The 16,540-nt window shown below is 45.6% G+C and overlaps 1 protein-coding gene across 1 annotated transcript in view; it reads right to left on the bottom strand.

The window, feature by feature from the left end:
- Window positions 1-16,540, bottom strand: part of CCDC6 (coiled-coil domain containing 6) — a 1,452,251-nt gene that overhangs the window by 726,554 nt on the left and 709,157 nt on the right. The window lies entirely within an intron of this gene.

Raw genomic sequence — 16,540 nt, forward strand, 5'->3', positions numbered from 1 at the left:
TAGCTGCTGCTATGTGATGTTCCATGCAGTCAGTTGCAGCGTTTTTAGGTTTGGATGTATGATGTTGTAGTTGTTCTGAGTTAACATCAAAGGCATCAGGGGTATTGGCCACATATTGTTCCGAGACATGCTCTTCAGTAGTGGGTACCAGTGTTGTCTTGGCCAGTTTGGGGCTATCAGGATTATCCTTGGACGTTCTTCCTTGATTTTTAGTAGTACCTTGTGTATCAAAGGAAGAGGTGGGAATGCATATGCTGTTAGGCCTTTCCAGTTGAAGGAGAGTGAGTCCACTTTCCATGCTAGTGGGTGGAATGTCCTTGTGCAGAATTTTTTGAGCTGGTGATTGAGAGGTTATGCGAATAGGTCTATCTGAGGCATTCCCCATTTCTTTGAGATGGTCTTGAAGATGTCCGGGTGCAGCTTCCATTCGTGGGCATCCGAAGTGGTTCTGCTTAATATGTCTGCTAGAGTATTGTCTTTCCCCGGTACAAATATTGCCTGTAACTGAATGTTGTAGCTGAGTGCCAGGGTCCACAGCTCCAAGGTCATTCTGCATAGGGGGTATGAATGAGTGCCCCCCTGTTTGTTGATGTACCACATGACTGTGGTGTTGTCTGTCCTTATCAACTGGCCCTCTTTGAGGAATGGTTTGAACTTTTGGATTGCCAGTTTTACTGCCAGCATTTCTTTTAGATTGATGTGCAGGTGAAGTTGATCCTGTGTCCACAATCCTTGCACGCATTTGTCCAGCATGTGGGCCCCCCATCCTAGGTCTGAAGCGTCTGTTGTGATGGTCTGGCTTGGTTGACATCTGCGAAAGGGTAGGCCTGGGTTTGACTGGCATGCCTGAGCCCACCATAGGAACTCCTGTTTTAAGCATGGAATTAGTGGGATTTCTGTTTCTAGACTGTGTCTGTGTTGGGACCATAAATTCTTTAGGTACCACTGTAGTTTCCTCATATGTAGTCTGGCAAATGGGACCAAGATTATGCATGATGCCATGAAGCCCAAGGCCTGCAGAAATTTTCTTGCTGTTAACTTGTTCAGTTTTGTTAGTGCCAAGAAGTAAAGAGGAAGTTCTTTTGTTTTTCTGTAGTCAGGAATGCCATTTGTTGTACTGTGTCCAATTCCGCCCAAGAATGTCCTTGTTTGGGATGGTATCAGCCTTGACTTTTGTAAATTGACTGTGTATCCCAGTCCTTGTAGCAAGTAAATGACCCTTTGTAAATCTGTTGTCAGCTTGCTTTTGTTGTCCCCTTGTAGCAGGCAGTCGTCCAGGTATGGGTAAATTTGAATTCCCTGTAGTCTGCAATGGCGATTACTGATGCCAGGCATTTTGTGAATACTCTGGGCAGTAGATAAGCCAAAGGGCAATGCTGAGAATTGATAGTGCTCTGATCCTGCAAGAAATCTGAGGTATCTTCTGCAGATTGGTCGAATGGGGACGTGCAGGTATGCCTCCTTGAGATCTAGAGTTACCAGCCAAGACTCCTTGCCCAGCATGGGAAGAAGTTGCTGTAGGGTCAGCATTTTGAATTTTGGGACAATGATGTATGTATTTAAGGTGGACAGGTCGAGAATTGGTCTCCAACTTTTTCCTTTCTTGGAACTAGGAATAGTCTGGAATAGAACCCCTTTCCTTGTTCTGCTGTTGGCACTCTTTCCACAGCTCTCATGTTTGCTAACTCCATTATCTGGCGTAGAGCCTCTGTTTTTGATTTGGAGGTAGATTTGGCATTCCTCTTTTGACTGGTAAAGTGTGGAAGTGAAACCGGTAACCTTGATCTATGGTTTGTAAAATCCACTTGTCTTTTGTTATGTAGTGCCAGTTCTTTGTAAATAAGGTTAACTTTCCGCCTAGAGGAGCTGCTATTTGTTCCCTGGTAGGCGGAGTTAGGATTAAGTCACTGTGGTTGTGCTGATGTAGTGGCAGTGGCTGTGTCTGTGCCTCTGTTGTTACCTTGCCACTGTCGTCCTCTGTAGGCACCTCCTCTGGATTGGTATCTGCCTCTGGAACGTCTATTCCTGCCCCTTTGATATTTTGTGGAGTCAGGAAAGGACCAATTTTTGGCAGGCCAGTTCCTGCTAAACCTTGGGGGTTGAACCTGCAAGAAATCTTTAACAGTTTGAACAGATTTTGCCTTTTCTTCCATTTTCTTCATAACCTGCTGGGCAGGTGTACCAAACAAACTTGTCTTGTCCATAGGAGCATCTAGCAATTTAGCTTTAACATGATCCGGTAAGGCTTGTTCCTTAAGCCATGCATGCCTTCTTATCACTGTGCCTGTCATGGCTGATCTAAATGAAGCCTCCAGTGCATCATAGCCACATTTTAAGGAATGGTTGCTAACCTGTTGTATGTTATTTACCATCTCTAATACATATTTCTTATCAAGAGATTCATCCGTGGTTAGTTTTTTAGTTAACTGATCAAGCATAAACTCTTGGTATTGTATCATGTGAAACTGACAGTTTAAAGCTCTAGCTGAGAGAGTAGCTGAAGTGTAGACCTTTTACCCCATCTGTCTAATGACCTTGCTTCCCTTTCAGAAGGAATAGGGTTTTTAGCTGTGGTCGCGGCTACTGCCTTGGGACCCTGGGATATAGTTTCTGGGTCTGCCAGTGGGGCCTTGTAAAGGTGGTGATGAGTATCTGGCACCCTGTAAAATCTGTCTGGTTTGGCAGGGGCTGGGGGTAAAGAATCTGGAGCGGAGCAAACATCATTGAAAGCATCATCCACCACAGAGAGAACAGGAGGTATAGCTAAGGGCCTGTGCTGTGGGAGGTGCAGAAAGGTCCTAAGTCTTTTTCTGGAGTCTGAAAAATCCTGTTGCTGCCATTGGAACTGTTCTCGCATGGCATGCAAGGTTTCCCCAAAGGAGAATTCTTCTGGTGGGGAAGCAGCTGGAATGGATTCTTCAGCATCAGAATCTTCAAAATTGGAGAAGGGAGCCTCTGGCTGGTCAGTTATGTCTGATTCATTATCAGAATCATCAGAAGACACTGGCTCAGGGGGCTCTGCCCTAGGTCTCTTCTCTGGGGGCTGAGAGGCCCTGTCTGGGTGAGATTGAGATCCTCTAATTAAATAAATTAAATCTTCTGCCAAAGAAAGCATTTGAGAACTAGAAGAGGGCCTGGATGTGGGGCGTTTAACAGGCACTGATTTAGTAGTCTTGGCTGCTTTAGCCCTGGCGAAGGCCTTAATGGACATGGCTGCTGGAGGCCTAGCAGCACCACGTGCTGGGGTAGAGACATCCAAGGGGATGGTGTCTGATAAGTCAACCACCGTAGTGGGTAAAATTTCTGAGGTCGATTCAAGAGTTGTAGCAGGGGCCTCAGTTGTAAGAATAGGTTCAGCTGTACTTTGATCAGTTTTCTCGGTTTCGCCGAAACCGAGACACTCGCGTTTGCTTTACTGTGGTTTCGCCGAAACCGCGGACCGCGAGTGTCGGTCTTTATCTTTGCGCTTTTTGAAGATTGGGTAGTCGGAGGATCCGGCGGCATAATGTATGCAAAATCAGTACCGAAAAACTGTTCTGCAAACTCCGACCGACGCCTAAGCGCTCGCCGGTTGAAAGAGGCACAGGCGAACAGGCTGCTACGCCGTGGGCTGGGCCTAAACAAGGCAGACAGTAAGAGTGGAAATCTTTATGAGGTATTTGTTTCCCACAGGTTAAACAATTGTTAACTTTTTCTGACATCGGCTGAGGCAAGAAAGAGTCCCCAACGGGGTACTTAGCTTTAGAAGTCTTCGAAGTAGTATTCGGTAGAAGTAATCTCTGGATCCGACCGACCGGCACTTGCGAACAGCTTCTGCTTCGGGCGCCACGCGGCAAGAAAGACTGAGGAAAATGGCGTCGGCTGATGCTTTTATACCCGAAGACCAACAGAGATGACGTCGGGTGGAGTGCGACATCAGCCGAAGCCGGACCCAGACTTTGGAATCCGGCCGACTGCAGGGCTGCCTGACGACAGGACAACCCACTTGTTATGACTGCAGATGCATCCATGAAGGACATCTACTCATGTACCAACTCCTTCACTCAACGCTATCTGGAATTCATAAATTCCAGTGCCCTGGATCAACTTATCCACACCCCACCAGGGGCAACAATATCCTAGACCTAGTCATTACTAACATGAGTGACCAGTGTTCCACACCTGAAGTCAACTCCTCGCTGGTCAGATCTGACCATAAGCTAATCACCCTAGATATCCACATCCTGCCCCCAACCCCCATGAAGGAAACCACAGTAAAATTTTTTTCCAAACCCAACTTCATGCTTCTTAAGACAGAAATGGCAAACTTCGTGACACCCATGCAGATGGACAATACAGTTACAACTGCTGAATCCCACACAAATACACTCTATAAGCACTTGCACGAGTGCATGGATCATACTAACCCAAACAGAACCAAGACGCTATCCTCCAAAAAAAGGAAGCCAATCTGGTGGTCCCCTGCCATAAACAAATTCTACAACAGAAGGAAGAAACTGTTGCAAAAGAGAGTAAAATCCCATGAGTGGATGAGCTCCCTGGTCAGCCTCAGTAAGAAGCTGAGATCCCTTATAAGATCCTCCAAAGCTAGCTACGAAAACAAAATTACCACTGATTCTAGGAACAACCACAAACATTTGATAGCTATGTCAAGAATCTTAATGACAACACCCATATCTGCTCTGAGTTACAGCACAATGGCACGAAAATTACAGAACCAACTGAAATTGCAACCATCCTGGCAGATAGTTTCAGTACTAACTTCACCCCCCTCTCACCCCCTAAAGGGCCCATATATATACAAGAAGAATGCAGAATCCCTGCAATAACAACTACGAAGGTAAAAGCTGCACTCTCTAAAGTCAAAAACACAGCATCCATGGGACCGGACAACATCGCAGGCTGTGTTTTACACGAACTGGCTCCCCACCTAAGCACCATGTTCAATCATAGCCTCATGTCAGGCTTTGTGCCCACTGAATGGCGCACAGCAACAGTTATCCCACTCCACAAAGGGGGAGCCACTACTAATCCCGGGAACTATTGCCCTATTAGCCTGACGAGCCTGGTCTGTAAGGCCATGGAATGTATCATCATGGAACTCATAAACAAAGACATTGGTAACCTCAAAACTCTGGACTCCACGCAGTTAGGGTTTCTGAAAGGCAGTTCAGGCCTCCTGATCCTGATCGACTTCTTTGAGGCAGTCACTAAAGCTGTAGATGAGGGTAATGGGGTTCACACAGCCTACCTTAACCTCTCCAAGGCTTTCAACACCATCCCCCATTCTGGAATTATAGCTAAACTCACTGAACTAGGTATAAATCCCTACGTCACAAGATGGGTTTCCAACTGGCTCACTGACAGAACCCACACTGTAAAAGCTGCAGACTCCAAATCTGAATTCAAACCAGTGACAAGTGGAGTATCACAGGGTTCAGTCCTGAGACCTCTCCTGTTTGGTATCTACTTCTCTGAAGTACAGGCTAACACAGAACGAAGTTCACAGATGACTGCAAACTAGGAGCCATAATGGAGTCCCCAAATGATGTGGACATCCTACAGAAGGGCCTCACTGAGACAGATGCCTGGTGTCAGAGCCATAGCCTAAAGCTCAGTGCCAAAAAGTGAATTTATCATCCCCTTTGGTAAAAACTCTGTACCCATGAACTACCACATAGGCGGCAGTCTAATTAACGCCGAATGTGTGATAAGAGACCTTGGGACCCAGGTGGACAGTAGTCTCTCCTTTGATAATCACATCGCCACAATAGTCAGGAAATCCATCTACATGGCACATCTCATCACAAAAGGGTTCTCATCCAGGGAAAAAAAAAGGTCATTGTTGCCCTCTACTCGACACTCAGACCCATACAACGCCCCTTTTGGAATGTACCTCACAAGACATCTGCAGCAGCTGGAAAGGCCACAGAAGTACCTCACAGAGAGGATTACTGGCCTCAAACAGATGCCCTACACTGACAGTCTCAAAAAACCCCAGCTTTACTCCGTAGCATATCACCTACTCCGAGGTGATCTCTGCCTAACATATAAAGCTATGTCAAACACAGAGCTGTTGGGCATGCTACACCTAAAGAAATCCCAATCCCTCTGAGCTACACGCTCTAGGGACCTAAACCTTGTCACCACCATAAACAAGACATGCTGGAGGGTTAGATTCCTGTCCCAGAGACGTCCCAAACTTTGGAGCAAGCTACCCATCTATGTCAAGCAAAGTTCATCATTAGCACTCCAAGAAAAATCTTGATGAGTGGATGGGAAATAGGAAATACAGCCCGGGGATCACTTATTTGGCTCTGCTCGACAGGGGCACAAGAAAATAACTTTCTTGGGTGGCGTAAGCCAGGGAACCTTGTTGGCTAGGCTTACTTAGGCCCTTGGGTCGATAGCCTAGTACCTACCTATGAACCTATACAGCTTTTCGGGGACATTCTGACATGTTAAAATATATACTATGACTATGCTTTTTCATTTTTCTCAGTGAGAGATATACAGAATGTGGCTATCATTTTTGACAGGCAGGAAAAGAGCAGTTACAATATTTCTAGTGATCAGTGACACAGTTTAGAGGGACAATATCTGTCAAATATCAGCATGACCATTATATTTACATAACCAATTCACAAAGGGGGCATATTAGGAGAGGATGTGTAAAGTACAGTTTTGTACCTACCATAAATGTAGATGTTCGAGTGTATACACTGCTGCAGTCATTACACTTGGGTTATCCTGCCATCAGGTGGTTCCCCAGTCAGCCTGAGTTCCAAAGTCTTGGTCCGGCGTCGGTTGCTGTCGCCTCCTCCCTGACGTCAGTGCGGCAGGGGTATATAAGATGCAGCCGACGCCATTTTCTTCAGTTTTTCTTGCCCCAGATGTCAGGTGCCCCCAAATAGGTAGGCAATTCAAAATGCTAATGAAACATACATAATAAAAGCAAACAACAACTTTCAGCTACCAGCAAATACTCCCCATAGGTAGTAAAGGGTAGAACCAGCAAGTAAGAGGGGAAGGAGGGAGGGTAACCTGGACTGCAGCAGTGTATACACTCGAACATTTACATTTATGGTAGGTACAAAACTGTACTATGTTCATCGTGTTACACTGCTGCAGTCATTACACTTGGGTAGAATCCCAAAGTTGAGGTTGGGTGGCTGGTTCTATAAGGCATTAGGGGTGGCTATAAGGCCCTGCAGTACTGCAGTGGCGAAGCCAGCTCTGGATTTAGAGTATAGAGGCAGATGGTAATGCTTGGTGAAGGTATGCACAGAACTCCAAGTTGCTGCTTCCAAAATATCCTTGGTAGGTACTCCTCTGAGGTAGGAAGTTGAAGTGGCTGTTACCCTAGTGGAGTGAGATCTAATGCTGCTAGGTACAGGTTTCCCATGGTGTGTATAGCAGAAAAGTATACAATGTCCTATCCATTTTGAAATAGTCTGTTTTGAAATGGCTTTTCCCTGTACTCCTGCAGCATATGCTACCAACAACTGCTCAGATTTCCTGAAAGCTTTGGTTTTGTCCAAGTAGAAGCGTAACTGCCTATGAATGTCCAAAGAATACAGTAGTCTCTCCCCTTTATTCTGTGGTTTTAGATAAAAAGTTGGCAAATGAATAGTTTGGTTTAGAGCCACACTGGATACTACCTTTGGCATAAATGTAGGGTTAGTTCTTAAAGACACCCTGTCCTGGTGGAAAATGAGGAAAGGTTCCACTGCCATTAGTGCCTGTAATTCTGAAACTCTTCGTGCAGATGTTATTGCCAGGAGTAGAGCAGTTTTCCAAGAGATATATTTTAATTCTGCTGTGTTAGCTGGCTCAAAAGGAGGTAAAGTCAATTTTTCCAAAACAAAATTGAAATCCCAAGTTGGAGTAGGTGCTCTACGGGGCGGTCTTATGTTTTTTGCCCCTCTGAGGTACTGTCTTAGCAAAAGGTTAGAGAAAATTGGTGGATCCATGTTGTAATGAGCAGAGATGGCAGAGGCGTGGATCTTGATGGATGAGAAGGAGAGTCCTTTGTTCAGCATCTCAGTTAAATATTGTAGTATCTGAGGAGGGTTTGGAACCTGAGGGTCAAGGCTGTGTGCTTGGTTCCAGGCACAGAATCTCTTCCATTTATCCAAATAGGCTTTCCTGGTACTAGGCCTTCTGGCCTCCAGAATGACATCCATAACAGCCTTGGAGAGCGGCACTGCCTGCTTGAACTAAGGAATATTCCATGCAGCTAGGTTTAAGGTCTTTAGCTGGCTGTATAGTATCTGATTGTTGTGCTGAGTCAGCAGATGTGGGATTTGAGGCAAAATCCAGGGTGGTCCTTGTGCTAAGTTCTTTAAGATTGGGTACCAGTGCTGGCGTGGCCAGTCTGGTGCAATCAGGTGCAATCAGGATCATCTTTGGCTCTTCTTGCCTGGCTTTTATGAGTACCTTTGGCAGGAGAGGTAGTGGTGGGAAAGCGTATAATTGTAGGTTTTTCCAGCTGAATGAGAGGGCATCCACTTTCCATGCTTGTGAATGGTAACTCATTGTGCAGAATTTCTGTAGCTGGCAGTTCATTGGGGATGCAAACAGATCTGTGTCCGGGCTCCACCATTTCTGTGTTATCATTCTGAATATCTGTGGATTCAATTCTCATTCGTGGGGATCCATGATGTTTCTGCTTAAGTCGTCTTCCAGTGTGTTTTTCCTCTCCTGGCAGGAATTGTGCTTGCACATGAACTTGACAGTTTAGAGCTGTGTTCCACAAGGTCATGGCTTGCCTGCAGAGGGGGTAGGAGTGAGTGCCCCCTTGCTTGTTTATGTACCACATAACTGTAGTGTTGTCTGTCTTTAGTAGTAGTTGTCCTGGATGCAGCAGGGCCTTGAAAGCTATAAGTGCATTTTGTACCGCTAGCATCTTTTTTTGACTGATGTGAAGATGCCTTTGTTCTGCGGGCCACTTGCCCTGAATACAGTTGCCTGCCATGTGTGCTCCACAGGCGTAATCCGAAGCATCTGGTGTCAGTGTTTGCCTGGCTGTGGGTTGAGTAAAAGGCTGTCCCTTGTTGAGGTGACAAGCTTGAGCCCACCACTGAAACTCCTGTTGAAGGCAAGGAATTAGAGGTATAACTGTTTCCAAACTTTGACAGTGTTTGTTGAGACCATACATTCTTTAGGTACCATTGTAGTTTCCTCATATGCAGTCTGGCATATGGAATTAGTAGTATGCAAGATGCCATGTAACCCAAGGCCTGCAGAATTTTTCTTGCAGGGAGTTGAGTCTTTTCAATTGAAAGTATTGAGTCAGTTGTCCTTGCTTGTCTGGCGTGAGATAAGCCATCTGGGCCGTTGTGTTCAAGCTGGCATCCAGGAATATTAACTCTTTTGAGGGCACTAGTTTTGATTTCTTTTCATTTACTTTGTACCCCAGGCAACTTAATAACTTTTTTACAAACGCCAGATGCTTTAGAAGAATGTTCTTGCTCTCTGCTTGAATCAGGTAGTCGTCCAGATACGGATAAATTTGAATTCCTTTCTGTCTGCAAAATGCAATTACTGGTGCCAGGCACTTCAGTGCAGAGAATTGATAATGCATTGAACCAGCTATGAATCTGAGGTATCTTCTGCAGTTTTGTCTGATAGGGACATGCAGGTATGCCTCCTTGAGGTCCAATGTCACGAGCCAAGCTTTCTTGCCCAGCATGGAAAGAAGCTGCTGTAGTGTCAACATTTTGAATTTCGGCACATCCAGCTAAGTGTTTAGAGAAGAAAGATCCAGAATGGGCCTCCAGGCTTTGTCCTTCCTGGGAACTAGAAAGAGTCTTGAGTAAAATCCTTGTCCTTGCTCCTGTGGTGGTACCTTTTGAATAGCTCTCATATCCATGAGTGCTGTAATTTGTTTTTGAGCCTCTGCCCATTGATTTGGTGGCAGATTTGGCATTCCTTTTAACCTTGGCAGAGTGTGAAAGTGGAACCTGTAATCTTGAGATACAATGTTGAGAACCAATTTGTCTTTGGTGATCATATGCCAATTCTGATAAAAAAGTGTTAGCTTTCCTCCCAAGGGGACTGCAGAGAGAGAGTTGTTTGGCAGCTGTAGCAGGAAGTCATTGGGGCTGCTTTTTATATGGTTGGGGCCTGTCTTCCCCCTCTTTCTGGCCTGATGCAACCCATTTTCGAGGCCTGTAAGGACCTTGTGGTTGACCTCTACCTCTTGGGCGTCTGTATCTGCCCCTTTGAGGTCTGTCTGTAAATGGAAAGGACCAATTCTTAGTTGGCCAATTTCTGCTAAATCTAGGAGGCTGAACCTGTAAGAAATCTTTCACCGTTTGCATAGATTTGCCTTATCCTCCATTTTCTTTAATACCTCTTCTGTCTTAACTCCAAATAACACATCCTGCTGCAAAGGAGCATCCAATAATTTTGCTTTAACATTGCCTGGTAACGTATGTTCTTTTAACCAAGCATGTCTTCTAATGACAGAGCCTGTAACAGCTGTTCTACAGGAGGGCTCTAAAGAGTCAAAACCACATTGCAAAGTATGTTTTCCCACCTGTTCAGTTGCATGCAATAAATCCTGCATTTCTTTAAAAGTAGGTGGATCTGAATCTGGAAGCATTTTTTGTTTCAACTGAGACAGTAGAAATTGCTGATATTTTAGCATGTGAAACTGGCAATTTAAGGCTCTCATTGCTAAAGCTAGAGACGTATATACTTTCTTTCCCCATCTGTCTAATGCTCTGGAATCTCTGTCAGAGGGAACTGGATTCTTGCTGATGAGGCCTTAACCCCTTTGGGTCCCTGGGAAATAGTTTCAGGGTCAGCAAAGTACAGTTTTGTACCTACCATAAATGTAGATGTTCGAGTGCTAATACAGCTGCAGTAATCACAGATGGGTTTTCAGCCGTCAGGCGGTCCCTCGGTCGGCCGAATTCCAAAGTCTTGGTCCGGCGTCGGTTGTCGTCGCTTACTCTTCTGACGTCAGGAAGGCCAGAGTATATAAGACACAGCCGACGCCATGTTCTTCAGTCTTTCTTGCCCCAGATGTCAGGTGCCCCCAAAAGGAAGACAATACATAAATAAGGCTTATCTACATATGCAATCAATGCAATGAAATGCAAAATCAGTGTAAGCAAGCAAATAAAACATAGCAGGATAACCCAGTCAGGAGGTATGAAGAGGTTTTTAGGCCCCATGCCCTTACCAAGAGGGGAAGGAGGGAGGGAAACCTGTACTGCAGCTGTATTAGCACTCGAACATCTACATTTATGGTAGGTACAAAACTGTACTATGTTCATCGTGCATACAGCTGCAGTAATCACAGATGGGTAGAGTCCCAAAGCTATGCATAGGGTAGTAGGTACTATGAGGAACTGGGTTGAGCCAGAATGCCCTGCAAAACAGCAGTGGCAAAGCCTGCTCTTGTTCTGGAATATAAGGGCAGGTGGTAGTGTTTTGTGAAGGTATGTACAGAACTCCAAGTGGCTGCCTCCAAAATATCCTTAGTAGGCACACCTCTGAGGAAGGCTGTAGAGGTGGCTGTGGCCCTGGTGGAGTGAGATCTGATACCAGAAGGGACAGGTTTCCCATGATAGGAGTAACAAAATCGTATGCAGTGGCCAATCCACTTGGAAATGGTCTGTTTGGTAACTGGATTCCCTTGAGTCCCTATGGCATAGGACACAAAAAGTTGTTCTGATTTCCTGAAGGACTTTGTTCTGTCCAAATAGTAACGTAACTGCCTATGGATGTCTAAAGAGTGAAGCAGCCTTTCCCCTTTGTTTTGAGGGTTAGGATAAAAGGTAGGTAGGTGTATGGCTTGGTTTAAGGCTACCCTGGATACCACTTTTGGCATAAAAGATGGATTAGTACGAAGGGAAACCCTATCCTGATGGAAGATGAGGAAGGGCTGCACCGCCATGAGGGCCTGTAGTTCAGAAACCCTACGAGCTGAAGTGATGGCCAGAAGGAAAGCTGTTTTCCAGGACAAATATTGCAGATCTGTTGAGGCAGCAGGTTCAAAAGGAGGCAATGTTAATTTTTCTAGTATGTAATTAAGGTCCCAGGCTGGTATTGGTTGCTTCCTTGGAGGTCTTATATTCTTAGCCCCTCTGAGGAACTGCCGTAAGAGTGGGTGAGAGAATAAAGGAGGATCCGTGTTGAATTCTGCCGAAATGGCTGAGGCGTGTATTTTAATGGAAGAAAATTAAAGTCCACTGTTCAGCAGTTCAGCTAGGTACTGTAAAACCTGAGGCAAGTTCAATTTTCTAGGGTCCTGTCCTCTTTTCTCATTCCAACAGCAAAACCGCTTCCATTTTGCGGAGTAAGCTTTTCTAGTAGATGGTCTTCTGGCCTCCAAAATGACATCCTGCACCTCCTTGGAGAGCAAGGTCTGTTGTGGTGTTAAGGAATTTTCCATGCAGCGAGGTTGAGTGTTTTCAGCTGACTGTGAAGGGTTCTGTAGCTGTTCTGAGTCAGCAGAAGAGGTATTAGAGGCAGGGACCAGGGAGGAGTACGTGTTAGGCTCCTCAGGAGCGGATACCAATGTTGCCTTGGCCAGTCTGGAGCAATCAGTATCATCCTCGGTTTGTCTGTTCTTGCTTTCAAAAGCACCTTGGGCAGAAGAGGCAGAGGTGGGAATGCATAAACTGTCCATGTTGTCCAACTGAATGAAAAGGCGTCCACTTTCCAGGCCTTTGGATGGAAGGTCCTTGAGCAAAACTTTTTCAATTGATGGTTCCTGTGGGAGGCAAAAAGATCTATGTCTGGCCTCCCCCACGCTTGGATTATCTCCGTAAACACCTGTGGATGTAGCTTCCATTCGTGTGGATCTATCATATTCCTGCTCAGAGTGTCTGCCAGTGTGTTTTCCAGTCCTGGCAAGTACTGTGCCTGAAGTTCGATTTGTCTTTCTAGAGCCAAGTTCCAAAGAGTCATGGCTAGTCTGCACAAGGGGTATGATTGTGTTCCTCCTTGTTTGTTTATGTACCACATTACTGTGGTGTTGTCTGTTCTTATCAGTAATTGTCCTGGATGCAGGAAGTCCTTGAAAGCTGTAATTGCATTTATTACTGCTAGCATTTCTTTTTGATTGATGTGAAGGTGCTTTTCCTTTTGGGACCATCTGCCCTGATTGCACCTGTCCTTCATGTGCGCCCCCCATGCGTAATCTGAGGCGTCTGTGGTTATGACTTGTTTTGCTTGAGGCTTGCAGAAAGGAAGGCCTGTGTTTACTTGACATGCTTGGGCCCACCATAGAAATTCCTTTTGTAGACATGGAATTATTGGTATAATTGCTTCCAAGCTGTGACTGTGTTGAGACCATAGATTTTTTAGGTACCATTGAAGTTTCCTCATATGCAGCTTTGCACATGGGATTAGAAGAATGCAAGATGCCATGAATCCCAGAGCCTGCAGGATTTTCCTTGCAGTAAGCCTGGTACTTTTTGCTAGTGTTTTGAAGTACTGAGATAATTGCCCTTGTTTTTCTGGCGTAAGGTATGCCATCTGGGTGTTTGTGTCCAAGCTGGCACCCAGGAAGGTTATTTTCTGAGATGGTGTTAGCCTTGATTTCTCCTTGTTGATGGTGTATCCCAGAGAAAGCAGTAACCATGTCACATATGCCAGATGTTCCAGTAGTATGTGTTTGCTGTCCGCTTGGATCAGGCAGTCGTCCAGATAAGGGTAAATTTGTATCCCTTGAAGTCTGCAATAGGCAATCACTGATGCCAGGCACTTTTCTGAATACTCTGGGCGCAGTAGATAAGCCAAAGGGCAATGCAGAGAATTGATAGTGGATTGAACCTGCAAGAAATCTGAGGTATCTTCTGCAGCTTTGTATGATTGGGACATGCAGGTATGCCTCCTTGAGGTCCAATGTTACCAGCCAAAACTCCTTGCCCAGCATGGGAAGAAGTTGCTGTAATGTGAGCATCTTGAATTTTGGCACGAGTAGAAATGTGTTTAGGATGGATACGTCCAGAATGGGTCTCCAGTCGGTTCCTTTTCTTGGTACCAGGAAGAGCCTTGAATAAAAACCTTGACCTTGTTGGTGCGTAGGTACCTTTTGTATAGCTCTCATGTTTAGGAGCTTTGAAATTTGCAGTTGTGCCTCTACCCTTTGATTTTGTGGTAGGTTTGGCATGCCTCTCATTTTCGGAAGAGTGAGAAATTGAAATTTGTAGCCTCTGTTTATAATGTCCAGTATCCATTTGTCTGGTGTGACAATATGCCAATTGCTTGCAAATAATGCTAGTTTCCCTCCCAAAGGTGCTGCCAGCTGAGATTTGCTTGGCATGGAAATGAGGGAGTCATTGGGTTTGCTTCCTGTATTGTTGTGCACTGTCTTCACCACCTCTTGGTGCTGGAGATTGCCATTGTCTGCCTCTATATGATCCTTGTGATTGCCCTCTGCCCCTTGTGCGTCTGTATCTACCTCTTTGGGGCTTGTCAGTGGCTGGAAAGGACCAGTTTTTTGAAGGCCAATTCCTGCTAAATCGTGGTGGCTGGACCTGTAAGAAAGCTTTGACAGTTTGCATAGATTTGGCTTTTTCTTCCAGTTTTCGTAGTATATCCTCGGCATTAGTACCAAAAAGTACATCCTTTTGTAAAGGAGCATCAAGAAGTTTAGCTTTCACATGATCAGGCAAATTTTGTTCCCTAAGCCAGGCATGTCTGCGAATGACTGATCCTGTAGCAGCCGCTCTACTGGAGGCCTCTAGGGCATCATAACCACATTGTAAGGTGTGTTTACCCACTTGTTCCGCACTATGCATCATATCCTGTAACTCTTTTAAATCTGGTTGTTCAGGTTGAGACATTTTGTTTTTTAATTGTGATAACAGGAACTGTTGATATTTAATCACATGAAACTGGCAGTTTAAGGCCCTCATGGCTAGGGTGGCCGAGGTATATACCTTCTTACCCCACCTTTCTAGAGATCTAGATTCCCTTTCTGCAGGAAGTGGATTCTTGGCAGTGGAGGCCTTTAATCCCTTAGGGCCTTGTGAAATGGTTTCAGGGTCAGCATTATGGCCTTTGTAGAGAAATTGGTGAGAACTGGGTACTCTGTAATATCTATCAGGCTTTACTGGTGCAGGAGGCAGAGAATCAGGATTAAGACAAGCCTCCGAATATACATCATCCAGTACCTCCAAAACAGGGGGTATAGCCAGAGGTTTGTGCTGAGGTAACCAAAGAAATTCCCTAAGTCTTTTCTTAGAATCTGAAAAGTCTTGACCTTCCCAATGGAAATGTTCCCTCAAGGTGTGCAAGGTTTCCCCAAAAGAAAAATCCTCAGGGGGGGATACAGAAGGAATGGACTGTTCTGCATCCGAATCCTCAAAAGGAGAGTAAGAGTGTTCCTCTGCATCAGAATGTTCTGATAAAATGGATCCCTGATCCGAAGAGGGGGATTCTTCCTCCACTCTGGGTCTCTTGTCAGGAGGGGGCTGAGAACCTCTGATAAGAGTTATTAGGTCCTCAGCCATTTTAAGCATCTGTTTCTTAGGCATGGGTCCAGGAGATGGGCCTTGAGCAGCAGGCCTAGTGTGAGGCCTGGCTGCTTTGGATTTAGTGAAGGCCTTAATAGAAAAAGAAGATGAAGGCCTAAATACACCATGGGTGGAGGTGGATCTGTACACATTAGTAGGCTCGACAGAAGCCGGGGCTTCGGATGTAGTCTGGGAAAGGGCCGATGACCCAGCGGTCTCGGGTACAGAAGACACCGCCAAAGGAGTGTCGTCGGTAGTCAGGGACTGCAAAGGCGTCTCGCTGAGAACCGGACCACGTGTAGCCTGTTTCGGCGTGGTGTTGGTGGAGACCGCGGGCCTCGCGTGTCGGTCCTTTTCCTTGCGTTTTTTGGATAAAACGGTAGTCGGAGTGTCCGATGACATTTTATAGTCAAAAGCTTTACCAAAAAAGTGTTGGGCGAACTCCGCCCGACGCTTGATAGTGCGTTTATTGAAGGTAGCGCAAAAGCGACAGCCCGAGACGTCGTGGTCTGGGCCCAAACAAGGTATGCAAAGGGAATGGAAATCCTTAAGCGGTATTTGCTTCCCACAAGAAATACAATTATTAACTTTTTCTGACATCGGTCTGAGGCAAGAAAAGTTTCCCCAACGGGGTACTTAGCTTTAGTGAAGACTTCGGTACCAAATATTTTCGTAATTCAGGAGCTGGCCGACCGGCACTTGCGAACTCCTTCTGCTTCGGGCACCGTGCGGCAAAAAAGACTTTAGAACATGGCGTCGGCTGTGTCTTATATACTCTGGCCTTCCTGACGTCAGAAGAATAAGCCGGACCAAGACTTTGGAATTCGGCCGACCGAGGGACCGCCTGACGGCTGAACCATCTGTGATTACTGCAGCTGTATGCACGATGAACATCAGGGCTTTTGTACAGAAATCTGAGAGAGTTAGGGACTCTGTAGTATCTGTCAGGTTTAACTGGGGCTGGAGGTAAGGAATCAGGATTTAGGCTGGATTCAGTATACACATCATCCACCATATCTAACACTGGCGGAATAGCAAGGGGTCTGTGTTGAGGTAAT

This window comes from Protopterus annectens, chromosome 14.part0 (genome assembly GCF_019279795.1).
Source record: "Protopterus annectens isolate FY-2018-M chromosome 14.part0, PAN1.0, whole genome shotgun sequence".
Classification (NCBI taxonomy): Eukaryota; Metazoa; Chordata; order Ceratodontiformes; family Protopteridae; genus Protopterus; species Protopterus annectens.